Source organism: Triturus cristatus, chromosome 10 (assembly GCF_964204655.1).
Source record: "Triturus cristatus chromosome 10, aTriCri1.1, whole genome shotgun sequence".
Lineage (NCBI taxonomy): Eukaryota > Metazoa > Chordata > Amphibia > Caudata > Salamandridae > Triturus > Triturus cristatus.
The window spans coordinates 870,392,741-870,405,881 of record NC_140593.1 but is presented as its reverse complement, the minus strand read 5'-3'; the positions used below and the strand labels follow the sequence as shown (position 1 = coordinate 870,405,881).

The following is a 13,141-nucleotide window of genomic DNA, read 5'->3' as shown; positions in this document are numbered from 1 at the left end:
GGCAAGATATTCCCGCTTGGCACCAAGAATGTCACGATGATAGGCCTTCACCGCAGATCTATAGGCGAGTTTGGCCTCCCCATCATATTGAAGGCGCCAGGCCCGCTCAGCAACCTTGCATTGACTGCGAGCCAAACGCAGCGCCTCCGTAAACCACGGCGCCGACTGCCGTCTCACCGAGGACCGGGGGGTTACCCTTGGTGCAAGATCATCTAACCTCTCAGTCAGCCATAGCTGCAGGGCCTCAGTGTCTCTTTCCGGATCCCCCGAGAGGGGACAGGGATGTTCTGTGAGCGCCTGCTCCAACATATCAGGCGTCACTCTGTACAACGCTCTCGAGGCCGTTCTGGACACCGTGGGGGCGCAGATGTCAGACCGCCCATTTTCCAACACGGAAAACCCAATCAATCTATGATCCGACCAGAGCACCGGCCGTATTTCGATGTCGACAATTGGGACAGAGGAGAACACTTGATCGAGGGTATGCCCTCTCTCATGTGTAGGCCCTGACACAAACGGTGCCAAGCCAAGCGGAGATGTAATATCCAGCAGTTTAACCCCATTCGGATCGTCCGTGACATCGAGATGAAAGTTGAAATCGCCTGCCAGCAAGCAATGCTGTGCAGACAGCGCCAGCTCCGAGATGGCTGTCTGTAGGTCCTCCCAAAAGGAACCCACCGGGCCAGGAGGCCTGTAGACCAACAGACCCTTAAGTGCTTGAGCTGGAGACAGTCTGAGCGTAAAACCAAGGGATTCAGAGCCCTCAATGGAGTTAACAGGAAGAACAGAGCAAGAAATGTTCTTCCTCACCACCACAGCAACTCCGCCCCCCCTACCCTTCGCCCTGTCTTGGCGGAAAATATTATAGGTTGGAGGGATCGCAGTAAAGATGTCCGGATTGGACGCCTCTCCCAACCAAGTTTCGGTCAGGAGCAGGCAAAGAGGATTATCCCTGACAAGAAGATCGTAGATGTACTGGGCATGTCTTCCTACCGATCTTGTGTTCAACAGCAGACAGAGATGTTTCGCATGTACTTTAGATGCCCTAGGGGCGCAGCAGAGTGACCCAGTGGGCGACCAGCCACACGCCGGGCAGCGACGTTTACCCTTGTGTCGACCGGGGAAAACAGAGCGACACAGGCTAGATGTAGTACGCAAGGCTCGAAGCGTAGCAGAGGTATAATGTAACATACTCCCCGCTTCCAATCAGAATCCACAGCCGCCCCGCCGCCTCCGAGACGCTGACGGGCGCAGACGGGCAGGACTCTGGCACGACTCAGGCTAAGCGAAGGCTTCCACCTGCGCGTTCCGCTGCGCGGAAGGGGCGACTTTAAGTAGGCTCTCCCGTCACCCTACGCGCGCGAGTCCGCTCAAAGATGGCTTCACATCAACCCATGGGGGGGAGACATTTAACAATTTGAGAGGCACGGAAGCACCCACTTCGGAATGATTGACTGTGGAACCACAAATACCAGCATGCAATCTTGCATACGCCCACTGCGGCGGGACTTGAGAGACATTATTAGGTGTTCCACAATGCGGTTGCTGGTCCTCTTTTTCTCAGCCTGTGAACAAGGACAGTTGTGTCTGAAACACATTGGGCTCTTTTGAAAATGACTGCTGTGGGAGGCTGTTACAATTGCAAGTCTTCAATTAAAAGGTGATTACTCCCCGTGTGTGGCGTCTTCATGCAGGGCAACCTTTTCTGTTTAATATATATATATATTTTCTTTTCACTATAAAAATACAAAGGTTACAGGGAAGTTATAGTTATGAAATATCAAAAAAATGTAGATATTCAATGGAAAAACCAAAGGTTACAGAGACGTTACAGTTATGTTCACATTTTATACACACAAAACCATAGAAATTCAGCAGTTATAATTAGAGTTATCTCAAGTAACTATAACTCATGACATATGGTAACTATAACTCATGCCCGCCATGTGCATTTGCCTTATTAATTATTTTATGTCAGATGTTGGAGAAACATTATTAATGATGTCATAGAAAATGTTATGCGTGTTGTAATATGTGGGGTAATTAGCAGTGTATTGGTGAGGGCTCGAGTTGTAGTTACCTTAGAGTTATAGTTCCTTCACATTACTCTTATTATAACTGCCGAATTTCTATGGTATTGTGTGTATAAAAAGTGAAGCTAACTATAACGTACCTGTAACCTTCAGTTTTGTCACTGAATGTCTATTTTTTTAATGGTATTTTCTAACTATTACGTTCCTGTAAGCTTAGTTTTTTTCAGTGGATTTCTATGTTTTTTTTATGGCACATCCTAATTATAACATCCCTGTAACCTTTGGGTTTTCCAGTGAATTTATAGGGCTTTTGTAAAGTAATAAAAAATACCATATGTTAATCGAACTGCCCTGAGGCCAACCACTGGCATGCATCCAACCCCGCGCTATGCACAGCCTTTGACCATGGGCAGCAGGAGGTTGTCAGCAGAGCCTGGCCAGTGGCCAGGGCCTACGGCCAACCCCCCGCTTGCAACAAATCCCACATCACACATCCCATTGTCTGAGTGTGGGGGGGTTGGCTGTTGAGCCAGGCCGCAGGTCAGGCACTGCAGTCAACCCCCTGCTGCGCATGGCAAGGGGAGTGCATGGTGTGGGTTTGGTTGCATGCAGAGGGTAGGCCCTGAGGCCAACACCATGTTGTGAAGAGCTGAACCCCCCTTATGCAGCCAACCCTGGGAGGTCTACACAGCCCCCTCCCTGTGCTGATTGTGGTGGGAGGGATCCCATACCCTGGGGCCTGCCACATTTTTAAGGTGAGGGGGTACATAGCCTCCCTCTTTGGGCCGTAATCTGCATAGAGAACCCCATCCCTGGGGCCCATCGCTTAATTTATGTGGGGGAGGCACAAAGCCTCCCTCCCCAGGCCAATTTTGACTCCAGAAACCCCATCTCCGTGCCAATATTTTAAATGGGGAGGGTGCATGCAGCAGCCCTCCCTGGGTGATTTCTTGCCCCAGGGACCCATTTCCCGAACACCACCCATATTAAGAAAGGGGAGGGGGCACACAGTCCCCCTCACCTGGCCGATTTTGTCCCTAGGGACCCCAATTCCCAAGGCCTGCCCATATTATTAGGTGGGTGAGGACACATAGCTCCCTCCCAGTGTCAATATTGGCTCTGTCGACCCCATACCAGGGGCCTTGCAAATAAAAATGGGAGAGGGGGCTGCGTGACCCATCTACCCAAGCTGATATCAGCCCAGAGGGCCCAATCCACTGGAGCCCATTCCAATAAAGGGTGAATGCCCTCGAGCCCACCTAGGGCACCCACTTTGCCATGGTTTGGGCCATGGTGGAGCCCCAATGCCACCGCGGCCCCTGCCGGCTCCCCGCCTTCAGGGGGATCCGGCATTGCTCCGGCACACAGGGAGCATAAACAATGTTATTCAGTTAGTGTTTGAGAGCTGAGGTTAGTTAGGAAATATCATTAAAAAAATTCAAAAATTCACTAAAGAAGCAAAAGGTTACAGGGACATTATAGTTAGGAAATACCATTAAAAAATGTAACAATTTACTGAAAAAAATAAAGGTTAAAGGGACGTTATAGTTTAGATTCACATTTTACATACACTAAACCATAGAAATTCAGTAGTTATAGTTAGCTCAAGTAACTATAACACATGCCCTAAGGTAACTATAACTCGCACCCTTGCAATGCACTGCTGATTACCCCATATATTACAATGCTCATAACATCTTCTATAACATCAATGATAATGTAACCCCAACATTTGCTGTAAAATTATTAATACAAAAACTGTGCATGGTGGTGGTGGATTTTTCTGTGAAATATATCTATCTCTCTCTCTCTCTATCTATCTATCTGTCTATCTATCTATAATTACTGAAAACACATAGCTTAAAGTAACAAAAGCCTCTGAAATTCAGCAGTTGTAGTTATGTCAAGTAAAAATGTCTCGCGCACTAATGTACCTATCTCATCAACCATTATCTCAATGATGTCATAAAAGATGTCATGAGTAATATATTATGTGGGATAATTAGCAGTGCAAGGAAAGGGCATGAATTATGGTTACCTTGGGGCACGAATAAAAGCTACTTGAGATAGCTATAACTAGTGAATTTCAGTGGGTTTGTAAGTTTAAAACATTGCAAACAAATGCTCATCCTAACTATGACGCTACTTTAACTTTGTTTTTTCAGTGAATATCTAGTTTTTTTAATGCAATGTAATATTTTATTTTCATAAGTAAAGCCAACACCCTGGTCAACACCCCCCCTGCCAACTCCAAGCCTCGCAAGCCCTTTGGCTGTTCACAGCATTGGCCTTTGGGCCCACATCCCTGGGGCATATTTTTTTTATTTTAATGAAGGGGGTGTGGGGCCTCCTCTCTGAGAATCTTTTGGCCCCTGAGACCTTAACCCCAGGGGCCAAACAATGTTTCTAAAGTGTAGAAGGCACATGGGCTACTTCCCCATCCTCCAGGGCCTTTATGGGGAGGGGCATACAATGGGAAGTCGGCATTGCTCCCATCCTGCAGGGGCAGCTATTTCTGCATGCTTCCTTTGGGCAGGAGAAATCTGTGTTTCTCTGCCGGCAGGAGCACAGGCAGGGAAACAGAAGTCTGCTCCCACCTGGCAAGAGCATTTTTACGGATCCCGCCGAGTGAGAAATGATATGACTTCCCTGACCATGCTCTTGCAGGCTGGAAAGACATGTCTGCTCTCACCTGGTAGGAGATTTAAAAATGCTTCTGCCTGGTGGGAGCAGACATATTTCCCTGCCCACACTGAAGTTGGCACGGAAAGTACTGTGTCCTTGGGAGGGTGAGCTCCATGGGACACAGTCTGTGAGCTTGCCCCGGGGTCTGGGGTACCCAGTGCATTTGCTGGTGCAGAGAGGGGGGCCACATGCCCCCCTCAATTTAAAGTTGAGTTTGGCTCCAGGAGATGGTGGATGATAAAGTTTGGGGAAGAGGGCCGCACAACCCCCTCCCTTTTTTTTTTTATCACAAATGGCCCTGTGGGGATGGGGTCTCGGGCCTATTGAGCCTCGGGGAGGGTAACCACATGGATCCCTTCTTCTTTTTAGGTCAAGCCTAGCAGTGTGCATGAAGTGCTCGGCGAGGCATGCTGCATTCACTTCTATGGGCTTTGGCCACGCCCTCGCTGCAGATTGGTCAAACTGTATATCCTTCTGGAAAGCTTTATTCTCTGTGGTTTCTTGAGGGTGTATGCCCCACCTTCTCCTGTCTTACTCCTCCCCTGGAGTATTGGTATATTATATCCTTTCTCCGAAGGATTTTTCTGTAGTATTGGTGCACTTTTTTCTGAACAGCAACTCTTCACATCTGCGAACGCTTGCTCCCTCTTCTTGAAATCCAGCTGACTTCTACACCAGGCTTAAGTCACAGCTCACAGCTTGACTGGAAGCTATTGGAGTTCTTTACATGAGCACTGTGATCACTGTTTGCTATTCCCATCGGCTGTTTTTCTCCTGCCTGTGTCAGTGATTGCTTACCTGCTTGCTTATCACTGCATGCATTTCTCCTCCCTGCGCTTGTATTTCACTCAAAGGAATTGGGGGAAAGGCCATCCAAAACTCACAATCAGGACAGCACAGAAAGAAGCGGGATTTTCTGCCTGGCAACAGGGCACATACAAGAGACAAGAGTGTCCAATTGCTTTATTTATTTCTTGTCCCCTTGCCAGAGCACGTTTTTCTGCTGCATGTACATGTGGCCTTCCACAGACTGCATGTGCTTTTAACAAAGTAAAATATATGTATTTGTCATGAGTTCGTGCATTTCTTAATTAGATTTGAATAAAAAATTAAAGTTAAATTCATTTTCAAATTCTGAGAAAGTAATTACAAAATTTTCAAATAAAATAAACGTTTTATTTTTAGATACTTTTTAACATAAAATTGCTTTTATTTAAATGTTTCACTAGTTGAAATATGTTAATTTTATTTATTGTAGGAACCTATCTCCATTATTTCCTATGTGAGGATGTTGCAGTACCAGTGGTTAGAAAAGTGCTGTGCTGGCCTTAGTCAGGCTCTGAGCTGGAGTACATTTACTACTGTTTTGGGTCCTTTTTGGCTGTAGTACCTTTAAAAGTGCAGTTTGTGAAGTGTGAGGTTGTCCTCATAGAACAAGTATGAGGAGGGTAGATTTAACACTTGTCAATTTGTGAAATGCTTTCTGGAAAAAATATGTGGTACTACTGTAGTACTACTTACGTCCCATAAAATGTAGTTTGTCAATCAGGCCCTCTGTCTTGTTCTTCGGTCTTAAGATGGTGCTCTCATTCAACGATAGTGCAAGTGGATTCAGGGCCAGCTCTAGGGCGGTGCGACCGGTGCCAATGCACCGGGTCCTGATTTCACATGGGGCGCCTGTTTGCTTAAAAGCACTTGCTGCTGTGTTCCTGGCCTCCAGCAATTTTCAGTCAACAATTAAAACATGAAGAAAACTCTGGTGATTAATGTTCTCTCTGGTGAGATTGGAGTTTTGTCTAGTAAAAGTTTTGACTTGTGGAAGTTTTGATTCATGGTAAGGTAGAGCAGAGGGTTAATATGCCTGCTGCAAAGAACATGTAGCATGCAGATCACAAAGTGAATATAATGTAAACAGGTCAGTGGGTTACTGCTTTTGTCATAGACTTCTTTTTGCTAGTTGCAGTTTACAGTGAGCAATTAACTGTCATCAAAGAACTCCGTGCAGACTTCAAAGGATAGATTAGAGCGTATGGATTCTTTCCCCAGACTTTCATTATTCTAATGTTGCAAATAGGGTTTATTTGGGTATAAATCAGTTCTTGTTATTAAAGAAAGCCCCAATTCATTGTGTTACATTTTAAATTCAGAGTTTGTGCTTCTCCAGACCAAGTACTCTTTAACTATACTGCCTACCTGTATGGATGACGTGTGAATCCACCCCTTGTTGTCTTTATGTAACATTTACTATGATACAATACAATACAAGACAGATGCATTTGTAAAGCGCGCTACATACCCGTGAGGGTCACAAGGCGCTGGGGGGGGGGGGGGGGGGCTGCTACTATCGAAGAGCCAGGTCTTGAGGAGTCTTCTGAAGGCCAGCAGGTCCTGGGTCTGTCGTAGTTTGGTAGGGATAGTGTTCCAGGTCTTGGCGGCGAGGAAGGAGAAGGATCTGCCGCCGGTGGTGGTTTTTTGTGTGCGAGGTACTGTGGCGAGGTTGGCAGAGCGGAGGCTGCGTGTGGGGGTGTGGAAGTTGAGTCGGTGGTTGAGGTATACTGATCCGGTGTTGTGGAGGGCCTTGTGTGCGTGGATGAGGAGTTTGAAGGTGATCCTCTTGTTGACGGGGAGCCAATGCAGGTCTCTCAGGTGGGGTGTGATGTGGTTGCGTCGTGGGATGTTGAGGATCAGTCGTGCCGAGGTGTTCTGGATGCGTTGCAGCCGCTTCAGGAGCTTGCTTGTAGTTCCTGCATAGAGGGCGTTCCCGTAGTCCAGTCTGCTGGTGATGAGTGACGGTCTTTCTGGTGTTCGGGGGGGATCCATTTGAAGATTCTGCGGAGCATACGGAGGGTGTTGAAGCAGGATGCAGAAACTGCGTTGACTTGCTTGGTCATGGAGAGGGCGGAGTCTAGGATGATCCCTAGTTTGCGTGTGTGGTTGGTGGGTTTTGGGGCTGCTCCTAGCGATGTTGGCCACAAGGAGTCGTCCCAGGCGGAGGGGGTGGAGCCGAGGATGAGGACCTCTGTCTTGTCTGAGTTCAGCTTCAATTTGCTGTGCTTCATCCATTCGGCGACGGCCTTCATTCCTCTGTGGAGGCTGGCTTTGGCGGTATGGGGGTCTCCGGTGAGGGATATGATCAGCTGGGTGTCGTCGGCGTAGGAGATGATGTTGAGGCTGTGTTGTCGTACGACATGGGCGAGTGGTGTCATGTAGATGTTGAACAGCGTCGGGCTGAGGGAGGATCCCTGTGGGACACCGCAGATGATCTCGGTGGTCTTGGAGCGGAACGGTGGGAGGCGGACGCTCAGGGTTCTGCCGGTGAGGAAGGAAGTGGTCCAGGCTAGGGCCTTCTCTTGGATTCCGGCGTCCTGGAGGCGTGCTGCTAGAGTGCGGTGGCAGACCGTGTCGAAGGCTGCTGATAGGTCTAGAAGGATGAGGGCGGCTGTTTCTCCTTTGTCCATCAGGATCCTGACGTCATTGGTGGTGGCGATGAGGGCGGTCTCGGTGCTGTGGTTGCTGCGGAAGCATGACTGAGATGAGTCCAGGATGTTGTTGTCTTCGAGGTAGCGGGTCAGCTGTCTGTTGACAATCTTCTCTGTGACTTTCGCCAGGAAGGGGAGCAGGGAGATGGGCCGGAAGTTCTTGAGGTCCTTGGGGTCCGCCTTGGGTTTCTTTAGTAGGGCATTGATCTCGTCATGCTTCCAGCTTTCTGGGAAGGTTGCTGTCTCGAAGGAGGAGTTGATTATTTTCCGGAGCTGGGGTGCGATGGTTGTGCTGGCTTTGTTGAAGACGTGGTGGGGGCATGGGTCAGATGGGGATCCGGAGTGTATGGAGTTCATGGTCTTGATGGTGTCTTCGTCGCTGACGTTGGTCCAGGCAGTCAGGCGGCTGGTGGAGGTCGCAGGACTGGTTGTCTCGGCGGTGGGTGTGGGGGTATCGGAGTTGAAGCTGTCGTGGATGTTGGTGATCTTGTGGTGAAAGAAGGTGGCCAGTGAGTCGCGCAGGTCCTGTGAAGGTGGGATGTCGTTGGTGTTGGATCTGGGGTTGGAGAGTTCTGTCACGATGCTGAAGAGCTCTTTGGAGGTGTGTGTGTTGTTGTCTAGGCGGTCCTTGAAGGCGGTCCTCTTGGCGGTCCTGATGAGTTGGTGGTGTTTGCGGGTGGCGTTCTTGTGGGTTGTGTAGCTGTCTGGTGCACGGTCGTGGAGCCATTTCTTCTCCAGCTTCCGACAGGTGTGCTTGGAGGTGCGGAGGTCTTCGGTGAACCACGCGGCTTTCTTGTTGGTGTGATTGGTTGCGGAGGTCTTGAGTGGGGCGAGGGAGTCGGCGCAGTTGTTGATCCACTGGTTCAGCGGCGGTGTCGGGGTCGGTGGGGTCGGCGGGTGGTCTCAGGGCGAGGGTGGTGGTCAGTTGGTCCTTGATGACTTTGCCCCAGCAGCGGCGTGGCAACTGTTGGGTTCGGTGGTGTGTGGTGGGTTTCCTGAAGGTGAAGTGGACATATCTGTGGTCGGTCCAGTGGGGTTCGGTGGTGTGGCTGAAGGAGACGTGGGGACTTGCTGAGAAGATGGGGTCCAATGTGTGTCCGGCAGCATGGGTGGGTGACGTCACGAGCTGTTTGGGTCCGAGGTTGGCGATCAGGGCGGTGGAGTTGGCGTCGTTGTTGTTTTCGAGGTGGAAGTTCAGGTCCCGAGGAGGATGTAGTCTGTGGAGGCGATGGCGTGGGTGCTGATGAGGCCGGCGATGGTGTCGCTGAAGTGTGGTTGGGGTCCGGGTGGTCTGTAGATGAGTGTTTCTCTGAGGGTGGTGTTGGGGTCGGTGTGGATCTGGAAGTGCATGTGCTCAGCGGTGGTGATGGTGTCCTCGGTGTTGGTCGAGACTCTGAGGGTGTCTTTGTGGATGATGGCGATTCCTCCTCCCACTCTGTTGGTGCGGTCTCTGTGGGAGATCTTGTAGACTTCTGGAATGGCTATGGCGACGTCTGGTGCCAAGGTGGTGTTCAGCCAGATCTCCGTCAGGAAGGCGACGTCCGGGTTGGTTGAGTCTAGGAGGTCCCAGAGTTCCATGGCATGCTGGCGGGCGGATCGGGTGTTGAGGAGGATGCAACGGAGCTGGATGGGTTGTCTGGTTGAAGGTTTTGCGGGCCGGATGCTGGTGAGGCTGCAGTTCCGGCAGGTGAAGGGCCCTTGGGTGTGCTTCGGGGTGGCCCGGTAGCAGGAGTGGTCACGTCCGATGTTGAGTGCATGGAGGGCGCTGGAGTCGTAGTGCAGTCTGGTTGTGGCAGTTGCGGTTGCGGGGTCCAGGGGTTCTGGCGCTGGGCGCGGGCCAGGCGCGGACGGGCGCAGACAGGCTTGCCTTTGGCGCGTTTCCGCGCGGCGACCTCCATAAAAGGCCAAGTGGGGCGGCCAATGGGCGAGGGGAAGGGACACAGAAGGCAAAAAGGGGGCGGGCCGCAGGGGAGCAGCGGCGGGAAGCGAGGAGCGGGGGGGCACAAGGGGCAGGGGGCGCAGGGGATGCCAACAGGCAGGGACAGAAAACAGAAGAAAAGCCAAAAACAGAAGAAATGCCAAAGGGAGAGGCAATGCAGCGGTCACCAGGGGCACAGGCCCACCAGCGGCAAGCTCCAGTCAGCGGCAGCGAGAGGGCGACACGAGCGCAAAGGGGAAGCCGTGCGGCGTGTGGGGCGACCGGAGGTCACTGAGATACAGTGTTGGACCTTAGAATATTGCGCCTGGGGAAGCACAATGTTGATAATTATTTCGAGACAAAGTCCAACAGCCAAAGCAGAGATATGGAGAGAACTAGTAGGAAATTCACCGAGGTGCTTTTATTAACCATTTGCTCACTTCTGCTTTGCGAAAACTATGGTAATTGCCTTCAAATGAGGAATGTCGTAAATAGAAAATTAAATAGAAAACACATGTTTATATACTTGCAAATTAACCGTGTAACAATAAAAATTATTCGCAGGCCTTAACGCAAACAAGTGAAATGCCCCCTCCTTTCAGCTGGGAAGAAAACACTAAAATTATGGAGTTGAATGGGACCCTGCGACTTTCTGTGTCGAAAGCTTTTCTCTATTTTTATATCCTACAATACTAACCAGGTGAATCTCATACCCATTAGCAGATGAAGTATGTGTTTCGGCTGTGGCTGTTAAAGGACCCAGGAAAAAAATTGTAAGCCACTACTTTCTCCCTAGAGCCACCGTTTCCTGCCTGATCCGTCATCCACGCACAGCCATCTCTATCCAGTTACATACTTGTCTCGCGTCTCTGCCTTAGGACCGAGCTGCGGTTGCCAACGTACAACCAAACAATACCCAAAGCAATGCCCAGCAGACACCAAGGCCCTGTCGTTGAGGCTTTCTGGAAGGTACAATCCTCGCTGAGTTACTGGAGATGGATAAACCGTACCTGCTACTGTCAGCGCTGCTCCACTGTCCCTCCGCTCTTTGAAATCAGGGCTTTAAGCCTGCACTTTTCCTCCCGCGCCTGTGATGTTGCTGGTTCCGCCTTGCACACCTGTGTGGCTGTCCGTGGATATTGAACACGGAAGCTACTCTCAAGGAAAGAGAGGAGTCGGCGCCTCCTTCTCAGTCCCAGCTCATTGTTTGAAGGAATGCAGAACTGAGCATTCGAAAAGGCTTTCCCGCCATACGATTGTAAGAACATAAGGGCAAAGTTTTGAACAGCCACTAAAATACATCTATCTGCTCCTTTCATGACGGAAGGGCCTACATTCAACAAGATAATGTACAGTATTTACAAACAGAGTAGTTGATTTTGTGTTACTAATTTTTCTGTTAACATATTTTTGAGCAACATTGTGTTTTCATAGAGTATTTCTGGGTATTAATATTCTAATTGAGCAATGATGTTTAGAATTAGGGTATATAACACAAAATGGTTTTTATATTATGATATTTTACGAGGCTGTGTTCTCACTTATTAGTTAGTACAGACTGATGCTGATATCAGAATACAATGACATTTTAAGTAGCCAGTAAGAACTTATTTACTGGTGACTATATCAAAGTATCTTTAGCACTTCTGCTTGCACTGAACATCTACTCATCTTCACAATGAGATTTTGAATGAAGATTACTTTCACAAAATTACAACAGTTTCAAGAGTACTCATGGCAATCTCAGGACACAGTCAGCTTTTTTTAGGTGTATTCTTGGAAAACTTTAGTGAAAAGTGGGCTTCTGTTGCACTAACCCCACCACTTTTTGCCAGACTTCTGATGCACTTTGACTTGATGTGCCCTGGGCCCCTGCCTATAAGGTTCCCATGGCCTGTGTACCTTTGTGGCCCCAATTGACACCTCAGTGGCCACATGTAAGTCCCTTGTAAAAGTTACCATGGGTACCAAGGGCAGTGTGACCAGGGAAGATCTCTAAGGGCTGCAGCACATATGGTGCCACCCTTAGAGGTCCTGTACCTTAAAACACACACTCACTGCCATTGCAGGCTGCGTGTTTTGGTGCAGAGAAAAGTGAAGAGTTGACATGGCACATATACCAGTGAGCCATGCCTGCAACCCACTGCCTATGGTATAGGTAAGACACGCCTCTAGCTGGGTACACGATACCATTGGTGAGGGTACAGTTGCGTGAGCACTGTACCCCTACAGTGTCTAAGTCCATTCTTAGACATTGTAAGTGCAGTAAAGTCATAACAAGTATCCGGTCTGAGAGTTTGTCATTACAAACTCCACAGCACCAAAATGGCTTTACTGGTAAAAATGGAAGTTGTATTTGTAATTAATAAAAATTATTTAAAAAAAGGCTTAAATGAATTCTGGGAAGTTTGGTAGCAAACATCTCAGCATAATAAACCCACACTGAAGACAGTGTGGAATTTATTATACCATGCACTCAGAAGGCATCTTAGAGATGCCCCCTGAAAAAACTACCAGCCTCTGTTGGGTTCCCTGACTGGTAAACAACATCCTGACACCACGAGAGATGTTTCTGCACCCCTGGGATGGGAGCCTTCTCTCCCTGAGCCCAGAAACAAAACCTTTCCTGGGCTGACGTGGTCCCACCTCCCACAGGTCAGGAAGAGTCATCTGTGGCAGGGGAGCTTCAAAGGCCTTGTCACCTTTTGAACGCAACCCTCAATCTCTCCTGCTATCAGGATGCAGCACCCTTCCTTTCTCTCCCCCTTTTCGGAGGGAGGACAGGCGGGAACAATCGGAACAGCGCAGAAGGTGTGCCCACCTCTGCCAATCTCACCCCTCAGGGAGGGGAGGTGAGGTGAAGCCCACTCTTCAGTGCCTGCCATCGTGCAGATGGCAGACACTCTCCAATCAATGTTAAGGATTGTGCCCACTCCCCCATGTGGGTGAGCACACCAAGGGTGTAGTCACCCTAAGGTCAGTAGCCCTAAAACATCCCTAACTACAGTATTTAGGGGGCGGCTCTG

General features: G+C 49.3%; 1 protein-coding gene across 1 annotated transcript in view; it reads right to left on the bottom strand.

Moving 5' to 3' along the window:
* The window catches only part of LOC146796139 (GTPase IMAP family member 8-like), a 177,343-nt gene extending 166,092 nt beyond the window's left edge, over positions 1-11,251 (bottom strand). Inside the window, exon 1 of the mRNA XM_085628526.1 lies at positions 11,126-11,251. The gene's annotated coding sequence lies outside the window, so the exon portion shown is untranslated. The remainder of the gene's footprint in view (positions 1-11,125) is intronic.
* Between the last annotated feature and the right edge of the window lie 1,890 nt (positions 11,252-13,141).